Source organism: Archocentrus centrarchus, chromosome 20 (genome assembly GCF_007364275.1).
Source record: "Archocentrus centrarchus isolate MPI-CPG fArcCen1 chromosome 20, fArcCen1, whole genome shotgun sequence".
Taxonomy (NCBI): domain Eukaryota; kingdom Metazoa; phylum Chordata; class Actinopteri; order Cichliformes; family Cichlidae; genus Archocentrus; species Archocentrus centrarchus.
In genome coordinates this window covers 31,814,130-31,828,940 of record NC_044365.1, presented here as the reverse complement: position 1 = coordinate 31,828,940, position 14,811 = coordinate 31,814,130, and the positions used below count along the sequence as shown (strand labels likewise).

The 14,811-nt window shown below is 45.9% G+C and overlaps 1 protein-coding gene across 1 annotated transcript in view; it reads left to right on the top strand.

Annotated features, from left to right (window-relative positions):
* rps6ka3b (ribosomal protein S6 kinase, polypeptide 3b) overlaps nucleotides 1-14,811 on the top strand; it is a 64,598-nt gene that overhangs the window by 24,503 nt on the left and 25,284 nt on the right. The window lies entirely within an intron of this gene.

Here is a 14,811-nt window from a genome sequence, read left to right as displayed (position 1 = left end):
AGGCTTCACCCAGAAAACCTTCATTTATACAGTCAGCAAACACGTCTGCACTGTTACAGAAATACTGTTATATAGTTACTGTTTCTGATTTCTAAGATAAATCAGTCGCCTCTTGTAATCTGGATTTGGATCATTTAAATGAGTAAAAACATCCCTGAAATATCTGAGAATTGAGGATGATGAGCGAGGAAGAGGAGGGAGTTTTTATTCATTCATGGTTTTTATTAATATTACTGAGAGGGAGAGGAGGAGGTGGGGAGGAGGAGGTGGAGGATGCTCTCAAATGTCTGGCTGACCCTTGCTGGAATTTGACACAGAGACTCGAAGCTAACCGCCTCGTCTTCCTCCCCCTCCTTGTCTTCATCCTCCTCCTCTTCCTGTGGAATTTCATGTCAGACGCTTCCTGGTCTCATACTCACACATGCCACCCCCTTCTTTTCCTTTCCTTTCCTTTCCTTTCCTTTCCTTTCCTTTCCTTTCCTTTCCTTTCCTTTCCTTTCCTTTCCTTTCCTTTCCTTTCCTTTCCTTTCCTTTCCTAATATTCTGGTTCCTCTGCAGACGTTTTCATCCTTGTCACGTTAGAAGTGTGTTGTGCTGATTAATCGGATGATGCGTTCAGTGACCTGTGGTGAATCACAGAGTGCATCATATCACAGACGAGTGGAGACTGTGACGGCGGTGATGTAAAGTTTGTTGGGGCGGGGTGCTCCAAGGACAGATGTGTGCCTTCCTGTACAGATGTTGCCAGGGAAACAATGACAGGACATGCTTTAATCACCAGGACGAACAGCTGGAGGGCCTTACTCTGTGTGTGTGTGTGTGTGTGTGTGTGTGTGTGTGTGTGTGTGTGTGTGTGTGTGTGTGTGTGTGTGTGTGTGTGCTGTAACAAGTTTGTTCAGATAGTCAGTTGGAGAGGCGGTGTGGTCACAGGAGACGAGCGCAATGAAGACACTTTTATTTAACAGTAGAAGCAGGGAGCAGCACCAGGTACACACACACACACACACACACACACACACTCCATGCAGAGATGCAGACTGTTGGTACAGATTGTTGTTAGCTGGCTGTCTGCAATTGTTTCATTTCTCATGATTCACACAGACTCTTTGGCATCCTCGTAGTCTCTGTGTGTTTGCATTGTTTTTGAAGTGTGTGTGTGTGTGTGTGTGTGTGTGTGTGTGTGTGTGTGTGTGTGTGTATCAGTAGGGGGTTGCGAGCTAACGTGCAGCTTTGCTTTGGCAGCAGAATAAAATATTTTCGCTGTAACGAAGCGTCAGCTATTTTTGCTGTTTCCTTTCATGACACATCTGAACTCTGCATATTTTTACTCAGATATGAGGAAACTTACTGAGAACTGAGTGATCCGTTTGAGGCACACGTGGCTCAGGAGGTGGAGCGGGTTGCTCTGTCATCTGAAGGTCTGCGGTTTGATCCCGGCTCCTCGAGGCTGCGCCTCAAAGCGCATAAGATAAAGGCAGTGTGAACAGGTGGATGTAGGAGGGGAGCGGCACAACGGCGCTGTATCAGGCCAGCATAAAAGGCTGAGGCCCCCACCTCCTGATGCTGCTAGTACAGGATGCACACAGGAGCTGAAAAGCAGAAACTGAGCAGTTGTGGTTTCTCGCATATTCATCCTGATGGTCTCACTCTCAGCTTTAGAACCTGAACAATGCTGGACTGTGAGGCCAACTGCACCAACAATGAGTGGTGTAGTCTTCTGATATTAGTGACTGTGAGTGGATGGCTGAGCTGAAACGGAGTCAGGACGCTCGCCCGCTTCTTTTGACCTGTTTCTTCAGGCCTGTAGTCCCACAGCATCCATAAAGGAAGGATTATGAGCAGATTTGTGTTCGATGCCTTGATGGTTTTTCCCCCCTCACCTCGCTCCTTTGATTGATTATTGATGAACATTTATCTCTGACTGCAGGACCGTGTGTGTGTGTGTGTGTGTGTGTGTGTGTGTGTGTGTGTGTGTGTGTGTGTGTGTGTGTGTGTGTGTGTGTGTGTGTGTGTGTGTGTTGGCATCAGATGAAGCGCTTTGATTTCCTCTAATGAGAGGGGAGAGCGACAGACAGAATGAAAGGAGAACGGACGAGTGAGCAGACAGTGGGTCTACTGTCCAACAGATCACAGCTCTGTGTGTGTGTGTGTGTGTGTGTGTGTGTGTGTGTGTGTGTGTGTGTGTGTCTCTCTCTTATGGACATATCACCATGGTAACATGGTTGGCATGGTGACAAAGTTTTCTGTCTGAGAGCTGTCCTCTGTCCACGTCTCGCTCTCTCCGTCTGTCTCACGGTCCGTTAACGCCTCTCGCCCGGCTGCTAATGAGTTTTGTTCATTAGGGTTTCGTCTAATTGATTTTTGTTTAACGAGCGGTCAGAATTTATAGGTTCATGCATCGATATCTGTCTGATAAGATAACCAGTCATTCCTCACGTCAGAGTTATAAAAGTTTTATTTTTTAAAATGTTTGTTTTTGTTATTCAGTTTAGCTTCAGCCGAGTTTCTGTCAGAGTCTGACTGAACGCGTGGAGGCAACTCAGAAAACAGGAATTTGTTACAAAAACATAATTAAGTGAAGAGAACGTGCAGTTACCGGGCGGGCGGTCAGCTGGCAGCGTACGTGGAGAACAGGAGGAAGGGGCGGGGCCTGTCAGACAGGCAAAGACTGCAGGAAGGACTGAGCTCAGCCAGATAATCACCCTCCAATCAGCTCCTGCAGGACGAAGCTCACCACAACCAAAACAAAACAGAGACACCTCGAGACGACGGAAGGCCGGATTTCTCTGTGTGTTTGTTTTAGTCTCACTGTGGCATCACAAATCATTAAACAAGCAACTGTGGATTTTACCCAGAGCCTTCCTGTAGTCTGTTCTGAGTAATGTCCAGCAGGGCTGCATGTGTGATAACAGACATGCACCTCGGGAGGTGTGCTGGACTTTTCTCTTTCATTACCTTTGACTGATGAGACCATGAGGAGAGTCTCTGCCCTGCATCACCTCCTGAATCACATCCTCCCGCTCGTCTCCGCGTGCTTCTCGGCAGATCAGTTACCGACAGAACGAAAATCCCAGGCTGAGTGTCTGACGTGCTGAGCCCTGATTGAGGATCTTGTCTTGCCAGCTCTTGAATTAATGATGATGTCCTCCCTCAGCTCCTCCTCATCTATTCTTAATGCAGCTCTACTATAAAGTTCAGCCTCTGCAGATCATATCCGCCTCTCTCCTCCATCTTTTACCCTCTTCATCTCATTTCTTCCTCCATCTTTTTTTTTTTGATCTGCCTTCTCTGATTAAGCATTTATGTCTCTTCTTGTTTCGCTCTGCATTCAGATTTGTCCCTTTCCGCCCACGCTGGCACCATAACAATGAGATCAGTTCTTGTTGAAATAAATGTGTGTGAAACTTTTTCAGTTAAATGAAAAATAACCACAGTAGATGTCCCTGTGTCTGTGCTCTGTGACACACTGCTTTAGAAACGGTGTGTTTACTGGTGATACGCTGTTTGTATACAGGTGTATATATACTGTAAATGAAGAAAATATATTTACAGCAGACTACTGTAGTTTTTTTTTTTTTTTTTTTTTCTTCTTTTCTTTTTTTTTTTTTTTTTAGCCTGTCATGTCTGGCATCTTTCACAATCGGAATGATGATCCGAATGCACTGATGTACCAAACATATTTGCTTTGACAAGAACAGCTCTATATGTTTCCTATAGGCTCTTCTTGTTAATGTTTGCAATTTTATTTTTATTTATTTATCTTTTATTTAGTTATTCATGCCAAGTCTGACAGGCAACAAGGAAGGGGCAAGAACAAGAGGTGGGGGGGAGAAAAGGGGGGGAGAAAAGGGGGGGGGGGGGGGGGGGGGGGAGGAGATAGAGAGAAAAAAAAAAAATAAATAAATAAAAGGGGTTGATATACTCACACACACACACACACACACACACACACACACACACACACTTCTGAGCTCCTGTGCTGTGGATGGCCTGGGTCCCCTGGGTCCTTCCCTATCTGCCTCTGGATCGCGGGGGGCATGGTTGCAGTTTCTCGCCCTCATTATCGAATACATTGCATGACAAAGGCGCATACACACACATTACTACAAACAATAAACTTGTGTGTGTGTATGTGTGTATATGTAGGTGCATATGGGTGTGTGTATGGATGAGACTACTGTAGTTTTAATACATGCAGATGTAGCCAGTTTGCCTTTAATGCAGCAGGTGCCCTTCAAATAATTTTACTGTAAATATGTGAAAATACTGTAACTGAAACACCTGCATCAGGGTCTGACATGTTGCACAGTCAGAGATGCTCTGCACACCTCGGTTGTATCGAGTGGATATTTGAGTTACTGTTGCCTTCCTATCAGCTCAGTCTGCCCATTATCCTCTGACCTCTGACCTCACTGGATATTTGCTCTGTAAACCATAGAGGTGGCTGCAGGTCAGCAGTTTCTGAGATACTCGGATCAGCTTGTCTGGCACCAACAACCAGGCCATGGTCCAAAATGACTTCAGTCACCTTTCTGCTGATGCTCAGTTTGAACTTCAGTAGCTCTGAACCGCGTCTACCTGCACTGAATTGCTGCCGTGTGATTGGCTGTTTAGATGTTTGCGTTAATGAGCAGTTGAACCTGTTCCCATGCACCTATAGCTCTAAATGTTTGGTTTCAGCCTGTTGGCTCCATGTGGTGTTGGTGAGAAGCTCCGTCCTCACATGGTAAGAACAGGAGTTAAGGAGAGGAGCTAAACCAGCTTGTTTCAGGCAGAATGCAGTGAGGGGCTGCAGGTAGATAATAAATAAGGATTATTTTGAACTGTGAATCAGGCGAAGCTGCTGTAGTGGAGTCCAAGAATAAGAGGCCCTCTTTAAATAGGAGAAATGAATCTTACACTGATGGTAAACTTAGAGTCAGAAATGCTCAGTTTCTTCTTCTTTCAGCTGCTCCCTTTAGGGGGCGCTACAGCAGATCATCTGCCTCCATCTCAACCCTCTCCCAGCATCCTCTGTCACACCAACCCTCTGCATGTCCACCTTCACTGCATCCATGAACCTCCTCTGAGGTCTTCCTCTTTTCCTCCTGCCTGGCAGCTCCATCTTCATCATCCAGTGTCCACTCTCCCTCCTCTGCACATGTCCAAACCCTCTCTGACTTTGTCTCCAAACTGCTTAACCTGAGCTGTCTAATGATGTCCATCCTGCTCACTTCTAACAGATTTGAGTCCTTTGATGTTTCAGGTCTTATTCTTTCTGTATAAATTGCCCTCATAAGTAAACAGACAGATTAAAGCCTAACAAAGTGTCTGATCGTGCAGCTCATGCAGGAAGCTCATCATTCCCTCACCGTGGCCTCCTCCTGCTCTGGAGTTTCTGTGTGAGTTTCTGTAGGTGGAGCTCTTTTTCTTTCAGATCTGCTTCTTCTGCGGGTCGCTGTCCTCGAGCAGCCGCCTCCAAACTGACTGCAAAGCTCAAACTGTCATATTCAGCTCTCGGGTGGAGACGGAGCTTTAAAAGGCAGCGGCTGACTGCATTAAACTTTTCTGCCTTACTGCTGAACCTGCTCTCTGATCTCTCTGACAGGTGCCTCTCAGATCTGAGCCTTTGTGTGTGTCATTTGAAGCAAGGCCGGCGGAAATGCGCCTGATGCCTCTAACCTGACAAATCCCCAACATGTGTGTCTCTTTGTGTGTTTGTGTGTGTGTGTGCGCGGTGGCCATCCGGCCTGTTAATTTGATTGCGTAACGGGCTTAGAGGGTGCAGATTGTCTGGAATGGAATCCCGCTTGCTGAATCCATGATAGCTGCTACCATGGAGAGACACACACAGACACACACACACACACAGACACACACACTGACATTTGAGGCATTTAGCTGATGCTTTTACCCACTGCTGCTCACGCTGAGAGCAACAGTGGAAAAAGCTTTAGTTCAACAGGAATTTAACGCAACCAGCAGCCACACACACACACACACACACACGCACGCACGCACATAAGGAATACATAACAACAGCCTGGTTGGCATTATTGCTCGAGTCCCACTTGCATCTATTTTTATTAGCACAGTTAATAAGGGATATGCATGTGACGCTGGAAATGTTTCCCCTCATTTCCTCTTGCTGTCTGACACTTGCTGTTAAAGTAAACTCAGACGCAGCCAAGAGCTCCTTTCCAGGCCAAACTCTGCCGTGCATGTAAATTAAAAGTCTCCTAAAGTAACCCACATATGTCTGAAACTGATGTTAAGGTAAATCCTGAACAATTATAAACAGGTCATTGGTGAAGTTTTTCTATTTAAAATCAACTAAACCTGGAAAAGTTTCTTCTCGGGATCATCTGATTTTATCAAATGAAGCTGTGCCACATTTTAGCAGCACCTACAGCTCCTCTAATACTTCCAGTGCCATAAAAAGTGAGATCTCGGATGTTGTGTTGTTCCTGGTTATTGTGGCTCACGCAGCATAAATGATGGCGTGACGGCCTGGAGCCAGCGAGCCGCCGACCCGTTCGGACCAGCGAGCAATTGATTGGCTGAAATGAGCCATCACTGATGAGCACTATTTTCACCTTTAAATGCACACGTCAAACCATCATTTACATAAAATGAAGGCGATGTTTTCCCATCCGGTGATGCTTTGAGTTCCACAGTGACGGCACAGATGAAATCTGTCTGCATGCAGCTTTAAATCTTTCACACGTCTTGTAAACGTCGCTGACAGCAGCCACCCGCTCCCGTCCCTGCAGAGATACCTGCAGGGTGGAGTGCACATCATTTACTCCACCTGATTCATTTAAAGGCTTTGTTGCTACTTTTTCTGATACAGATACGTATTCACTGTCCTTCAAGCTCAGGTTGGTTGGTGTCTCAGACCTCACTGCTGCTGCTGCTGCTGCCAGAATCAGGATTAGTGTCTGTGTCTGCAGATTTAATAGCTTTTGCATCCTTGCCGTAGCGTTCGGTGCTCATTAGAACGTGCAGGTACTCTTTAGCTTCAGCCCGCTCTGCTGCGAATTTTACCTCGCTCGTTTAAATCCGTGTGGAAACAGGAGCGCAGCCCTGAGAGGCGACAACAGGTGGAGGTAATCGAAGAAATGTCACCCGTCCTTTCAGTGGGTACCGCTCACATTGTGCACATTGTGTTTGTGCGAGTGGGGCCGGGGTGTTTGTGACAGGTGGAGGATGTTTGGTGGGAAGTGTGCGTGTCCACATTGTGTCTGTGCTGGAACCTGGTGGGCTGTGGGGTTTGCGTCACTGTCACCTGTGCGTCAGCGTCTGTACGTCTGTGTCACAGTGTGGTGGTTTCAGAAGCAAGAGGAGGAGCACTCTGTTTATCTGTTTGGGCAGCAGAATACCTGGGATGCAGCTGATGGAGTGTGAGTGTGATGATTGACTGATTAATCTCGACAAAACTTTAGAAAACTCCTAAAATGTGTATTTTCTATGTTCTGTGTTCTCCACACACGGAGGCGGAGCTCAGAGCTGGAGTTTCTTTTAAAGAGAGAAAACGTCAGAACGACTGAGAGCGATGAAATGAGACAGAAGCGTTTGTCTACGCTGGCTCAATAATAGCTGTTGCGTTAGCATAATGAACCTGCTGGACACATTTACAGCCTGTTTTTTTTTTGTGTGTGTCCTTCCAGCACATTCACAGCTGGTCTGCATTGCTGCTACATGTTGTCACATTTCTGGGTGCACCTCAGGCCACGGTGTAGGCTGTGGTGTAGATTAATTGCAGCACTATAAATCAAGCATGTGTGTCATAACTGCAGCCCTTCAACTTAAATTTCATATTTGGGAAGAGGATGAGGTCACAGGGTGGTGAGCCATGATTTGTGGAACCAGCTCCCAGCTTGGATTCAGGAGACAGACACCCTCTCTATTTTTAAGATTAGGCTGAAAACTTTCCTTTATGATCAAGCTTATAGTTAGGGCTGGATCAGGTGACCCTGAACCCTCCCTTAGTTATGCTGCCATAGGCCTAGGCTGATGGGGGGCTCCCATGATGCACTGTTTCTTTTCATTCACCTCTTTCAGTCTGTTTATACGCCAGTCTGTATTTAATCATTAGTTATTATTAATCTCTGTCTCTCTTCCTCAGTGTGTCTTTGCTCCTGTCTCTCCCCCCTCAGCAGATGACCCCCCCTCCCTGAGCCTGCTTCTGCTGGAGTTTTTCCTTCCCACTGTCACCAAATGCTGCTCATAGGGGGTCGTTTGATTGTTGTGGTTTTCTCTGTAATTATTTTACCTTGAGGTGACTGTTGTTGTTATTTGGTGCTATATGAATAAAATTGAATTGAATGGATTTTGTCATCACCCCACCGGGCGGCCAGCTTGTAACTTTGTGAACACAAACGTCACCTATGATGTTCAAATTGATGCCATAGCTGCAGCTACTAAAACTCTCAGATGACTCAGTTCTGACTGTAATAATGTCAGTCAGAAAACATCCAAGTGGTTTATATTTATTGTGATTAACATTTCTTATTCCTGGTTCTTCTTGCTTAAGGTCACTAAGGCTCATATGCACCCATTAGTTATGTGGTCTTGTGCTTCCGGGGGATTCGTGCCACCTAAAGACACCTGGAGGCTGAGGGGCAGCACTGGTGTGTTGTTGTGACCAAAAAGTACCACCAGCACTGCGGTTAAGGTCATTTGTGTTGCGTGTTCTGCCTCTTTCACCTGACCCCGGAGGGTAAAATTCATGGCACACAGCAGAGACGAGCACGCCGCCGATCGCTCTCTCTCTCTCTGAGTCGGAGCTCGTTACCCGGCTCTCATCGTCAGTGATGAGCCCCAAGGTCAAAGTTCAGCACAGGATTTAGAGCAGGAGCAACAAAACGCTGATGCTGTGTTACCGAAGCGTACCGGAGCAGCTTAAGCTGTGCAGCCTTCACACAGTGGCTCCGTATTTCTATATTTACAGTTTTTTACAGGCAGGTTTTTACTCTGATTGTATTATAGTTTCCCACTTGTAGTCACTTCCTCGTGATGTTCGGGAGCAAACCACAGCGGGAAGATTTACTGCCGCAGACGCCTCGAGGCAGATCTTTACTGACAGATGAGCCGCAATTAATGACATTAGAGCACTTTATATCTGTCATAGATGAAGCCGATCGTATAGGCATGCTAAATACAAACAGAGACATTAAAAATATTGAGCCTACAAAGCTGCTGACAGCGAATCAGTCCTGACATGTCATCGCTCAAAGGCAGTTACACAACTTTTCATGGAAACGCTTTCCCCACAGGTTTCAGGCTTAAACGTGGCCCTGGTGCTCAGCAACCAGTCTGCCTTATTAAATGGCTGATAAATAAAATTAAGCACATTTCTATTATAGTCCAGTTATAATTAGATTTAATCGTTTAACATGACTAACATCACCAGGATGCACATGAACAGCTTCAGGGTTTTTCCTGGCTCTGAATGCAGGAAACCCCCCTGAACATAATTTCTTTCTAGATTTCTTCTTCTTGTGTTTTTAGAACAGGCTTCCTGGTTTGGAGGAGTCGGAGTGAGAGGGAATAAATCCATAGATGAGTGAATCTGTCTGACACGTTAAAGCTCGGACTCATTGATGTTTTTAAGTGAAATCTGCATGTGGGATGTTTCCCTGAAAGCCAGAGTGTGAAAATAGAAGTGGGAGTTTTCTTCCTCGTGGTATTTAGCAGGAGAGTTATGAGAGCGGGGATCTCCGGGACACCTGGTGGAAACACTGGGTGGAAGGTTACAGCTGCGCGTTGGTGGAGGAGTGGGAGGTGGGTGGGGTGGGGTGGGGTGGGGGGGATCCCAGTTCCCTTCCCTTCCCAATTTGGATCTGTCTCCCCCTCCTCTCCTTTTCCCTCCTCTTCCTCTGGGTATCCCCTCACACTGACTCACAGACACAGTTTGTCCGTCGAGTCCAGAGTTATCGCTGCAGCAGCTCGTGATGACACGCTGCTCCACCGAGGCCAAGCCGCCGTGTGTGCGTGCCCTCACCGGCCTCGTGAGAGCCCTGAGGAGTCGGCTGAAGTCGCTCCGACGCCTCCTGAGGCCGAACCAGAACTGCAGCTCTGGCCGCTGGGAGAAACCTGGGGGGACGGTTTTAGACTGCTGTGGACCGGCACTCCTCAGTTTGGCTGTGAGTTACTTTGAGGCATGAAGCAGTCATCTTACATCCTCTTGGCAGTAAAAAGATGCTCATCAGCAGGTGATAATTAAGGCATAAGGAAGTAAATATTGCAGTTGGAGCTGGCTGCACTTTTGAAGGGTTTTCACAGCCCTGACAGCTCTGCTTTGGCTCTAAAACTGATGGTTTAGCTCCAGTTTTCCTGCTTCTCTGAGATCAGCCCATATAGGTACCAAAGAGGACTGGATCTCAGCTCGGCGTAGGTGTGTGTGTTTGTGCAATCAGCTGATGGGGTGGTGATATTCAGAAACCAGATGGCACACAGGCAGAAATTTAACATTTTTTTCTGTTTATTCTGAAGAAAGTGCTCATTTAATCAGTTTAAAATCAAAACTCTGCAGGGTCATCAGGGTGTATATGGACAAGAATACACTGACTGTGTGCGTGCTGGGGGGCGTTAAGCCTGCAGGGGGAGTCGGGTTACCCTCACCGTCATCCTCTCTAACTCTGACGTGTCCTAACATCAGCTTCAAAGAGCTTTTGTTCCAGAACAACATGTCAGTCATTGTTCTCAGTCCAATGAATATATTCCTATAAAGCAGGTTTGCTCCGCTCAGCGGCGCCTGCAAAGGTCAACTACGGTGCTATTTTTATACAGTCTGTCAATTTAATGTATTTCTGTTTCGTGCATGGCTGACCGTTGGTGTGGAGTCACATTTGTGTCTGTTATGTAATCAAGAAGAACAATGAAACAGACGTGAGGCAGGAATGATCAAAGACTGTATATAAAAGATGGCGTCCTGTTTTGCAGCTTCAGGTTCAGCTTTACAGCCGTCACAGAGGATCGTGTTGCTACCAGCTAATGTTAATTAGGCCTAGAAATAGTAGAAATTCACTCACAGCTTTGGTAGGAGGCTCATTATTTCTGCTGTGAAGTCGGACATTTTAGCCTTTGTTCTTGGAGTCTGCCTCAAGTGGACATTAGAGGAACTGCAGTTTTTGGCTGGTAAACGCCTCAGTGAGTAAATGAGCAAGGAAGTCAGAAAATGAATGCACAGAGTAGAAAGCCTTTATTGTCTTTGCCTCAGCACTCGGCGTCCCCGCTCTTCTCCTTTCACGGCTGAGTTGCGGCAGCTCCTAAATGCTTCCCCTTTCAGTAACAGCAGTTCGGTTGATTGTGGAAGGAAGAAATGCCACAAACTGATTTTCTGCAACAGTGACATCCTGTTACAGTGCCACGCTCGAATCCAGCGAGCTCTTTCGAACAACTCGTTCTTTCACCAGTGTTTGTAACGCAGACTGGATGATGATGTTTGACTTTATGCACCTGTGGCAATGGGACTGCAAACAAATTCATAGAATAGAAGAATATTCAGAGCAGAATAAGAGGTGTGGCCCAGTGCTTTTGTCTGTGTAGTGTAGATCAATAACAGACGGATGGACTGGCACTCCCCAGTTTTCCTTCTCTGGAAAATCTTTCTCTCATGGAGAAAGAAACACATACAATAAAGTCCACGTCTCCTGTGTGAGTTTATTACAAACCTGCTTAATTTAACCTGAACACGCCGCCTGGATCTGTCATGCATGACCCTGATGATCTGGAGCATCGGCGAGTGTTGCACGCTGGAATTCATAATGCATAGCGAGGAAATCTCCCTGCAGCCGGACGCACGTCTGGCTCGTGTTGATTTCCCAGTCGGAGTGGAGGTGGAAATGTGTGCGTGCAGTTTATGTTAATCTAATCCGGCGGCTGTAACGTGTCCTCCGGCGAGGTCTGCTGCTGCAGGAGTTTGTAACAGCATCACTCAGACTCTCCGACCTCTCCAGGAGACCTGACGGCAGGCGGATGATGTGAAACTGCATCCTGCCCAGCTGTGCTTCTCACATCTGCTTACAGGAGCTTCCGCTTGCTTCTTCCAGTACTCCAGCGTGTCAGTAAACATATCACAGCAGATATTTCTGGAAGACAGCCACGTTTTTAGGAGAATATGTTCATTCTGAATTTATTCTAAAAGATTTTAGAAAAGGCTTCTTCAGATGGCGCTCTGGTTCTCATGCTGAGGTTCATTGCACGCTGTTTTCCACAGTTTGTGTTCCCAAAAACAGACAAAAAGGAGGTCAGAGGTCAAGAAGGACACCCAACATTAGCTTAAAAGCTTCCCAGTGAATATAAAGAAAGGACAAAGTGGCAAAAGTGACTCAGATTTTTTGACTGTAACAGCAGAGTGGCTTACTTGGTTTGTTGTGCTTGTGAGTCTGTTGACTTTAAAGTTAAAATGTCACACCGCCAATTAACACGCCTGTAAAAATGGTTTTATAAGGGCTGCTGTGGCCGAGGAAAGAGCTGTAAATCACAGAGCTGCACCGAGTGGCATTTACTCAGGGCAGAAAGTCAGGATGTCTCCTCTCTGCTCAGCCAGGTTTAACATTTTATTTTTATTTTTTATTTGTCTTTGCAAAGCACAGATTTTCCCTTTAATGTACTTTAAAGGAATCCTAATGGAGACTCACATTTGCTGATGAGGAGGAGCCCATAAAAATCAAAAACCTCACCTGATTTAACTTCCTGTCGCTGGTAGTCCCGTTCTGCCCTGATGACCCCTCCGGGTCGCAGAGAGCCCAAACTGTTGGGTCATCCAGGTTGTGAGTGCTGATTTTGTTTGTAGCTGCACTCCAACACCAGATGGCGCTGTTAAAGTCGCTTCCTCTAAACCTTCTTCCTCACACGCCTCAGGACGTTACAGTAGAGGTCCGCACTGATGGTCTGGTCCTCAGGGACGAGTTCCTGGTGTTTCTTTAGTTGGTGGTCATATGGGCACAAACAGGAAGTGGATCGTGGGATAACTGAGAGCTTTTCTTCCTCTGGATGGATCCTGTAGACTGAAGATCCCGTTTAGTCATCTTGGCTCGAGCTGAACTAAACAGCAAATGAGTTTGAGCTTTCAGGGAGGTCCAGAAGGGATACAGCAGGACACACCCAACAGGTGAAACGCTGCCCCCTGGTGGTGGATGTTGCAGTTAAATTGTTTAGAGGGCCTTTACAAAAAGTACCTTTAATACTTGGTTTTTGTGCCAGTTTGACGTCCGTGGAGGTCAGATGTCATCAGAAGACCCACCCACCTGCTGTTCAGACCTTCTGTTTGTGAAGGGCAGCCAATCAGAAGGAATTTAGCTTAAAGGAGAGGAGCTTGTTTCAGACAGAATGAACTGAGAGGCTCATTGTCAGATAAATAAGGATTACTTGAAATATGAAATCATGCAAAGCTACTCTAGTAGAGTCCAAATAGAGTCAGCTTCAATTAGTTTTCTGTTTAGCTGCTTGTCTGTGTGGACAGAAATGAGCTGCAGGAGTCAGCGGAGTGAAGCTGGAAACTGTGTCAGTGTGTTTTTATATGAAAGATGTAAATATGGGAAAATGAGGATAATAACAGGTAAAAGAGACGTGTAAAGTGTGTGTGTGTGTGTGTGGGCATGCAGGTGTGTATACCTGTGTTATTTATATTAGAGTGTGTGTGTGTGTGTGTGTGTGTGTGTGTGTGTGTGTGTGTGTGTGTGTGTGTGTGTGTGTGTGTGTGCACGCTCGGTGCACAGGTGCAGGGTTTGCAGTTTTAATCCTGTGATTAAGAGGTGCTACATGAGCATCCTGTCGCTTCAGCTCTGATCCGCCATCCATCTGTGTTCTGACTCACACACACACACACACACACACACACACACACACACACACACTAATATCTGAAATGTCAACAATCCTAAACTCGTCAGTTTCGCAAACATTTCTACGTCTATTTTCATCAGTCAGTTTTTGTGCGTTTATCAGCTGTTTGCAGCTCGCGGCGTCATTCTGCACCCGGCTCAGTCTGGATGGGAAATCTCATTTACATACAGCGCTGTGACGTTCACACGTAGAGCTGGATAATATTTTACTGTGGACTCCGGTAACCGTGGTTATACTCCAGGTTCCCCTTTTTTTCCTGGGTTCGAAATGAACCTCCGGGGCTCGATTATGTTCATATAAGCACAACTGACCCTCAGAGTTAAAGATATTTTTTGTCCATTTTATAAATCACAGGATATTTCATGTGTGAATAAATAAAATCCCAGTTTACGGAAAAATATTTTTATTGCAGTCTTGATGATTTTTCCTGTGGGCAGAGAATAAAACCTGGTCAAAAGTTTTTATAGTTGAATAAAACTAAAGTAAAAGTTAAAACTGAATGCTTAAAAAAAGAAATTAAAAAATAAAATTTAGAAAAATCAAAACCCAAGTTAAACAACTTTTTTATAACGACTTCCTGAGTTCTTAAAGAAGGGATCCGAGAGCAGCAGCAGCTCTGAGCGGCTGCAGCAGCTTCTGCGTACAGGACAAATCTGACTGGCCGTCCACAAAAACATCCACTGTTTACACAACCGTGTGTCCAAAACCAGACGGCAAGAGCGTCTGAGTAACGAGGATTATCCACGCAGCGCCATGTTTACGTGACTCACGACTGACAGCGAGTGTGAAGGTCGCTGAGAAAACCCAAAGATAATTTATGAGTTTATATTTCATTTAAGGAGTCAGTCTGTACCTGTATGTGCGCTGTCCAGGGTCCTGTCCTGTTTAAGGATTAAAGCTTTGATCTCTTGGAAGGAAACAGATTTTATTCATACAGATATCCAAACAGAGGCTCAGAGAGTATAACATCTGTGTACT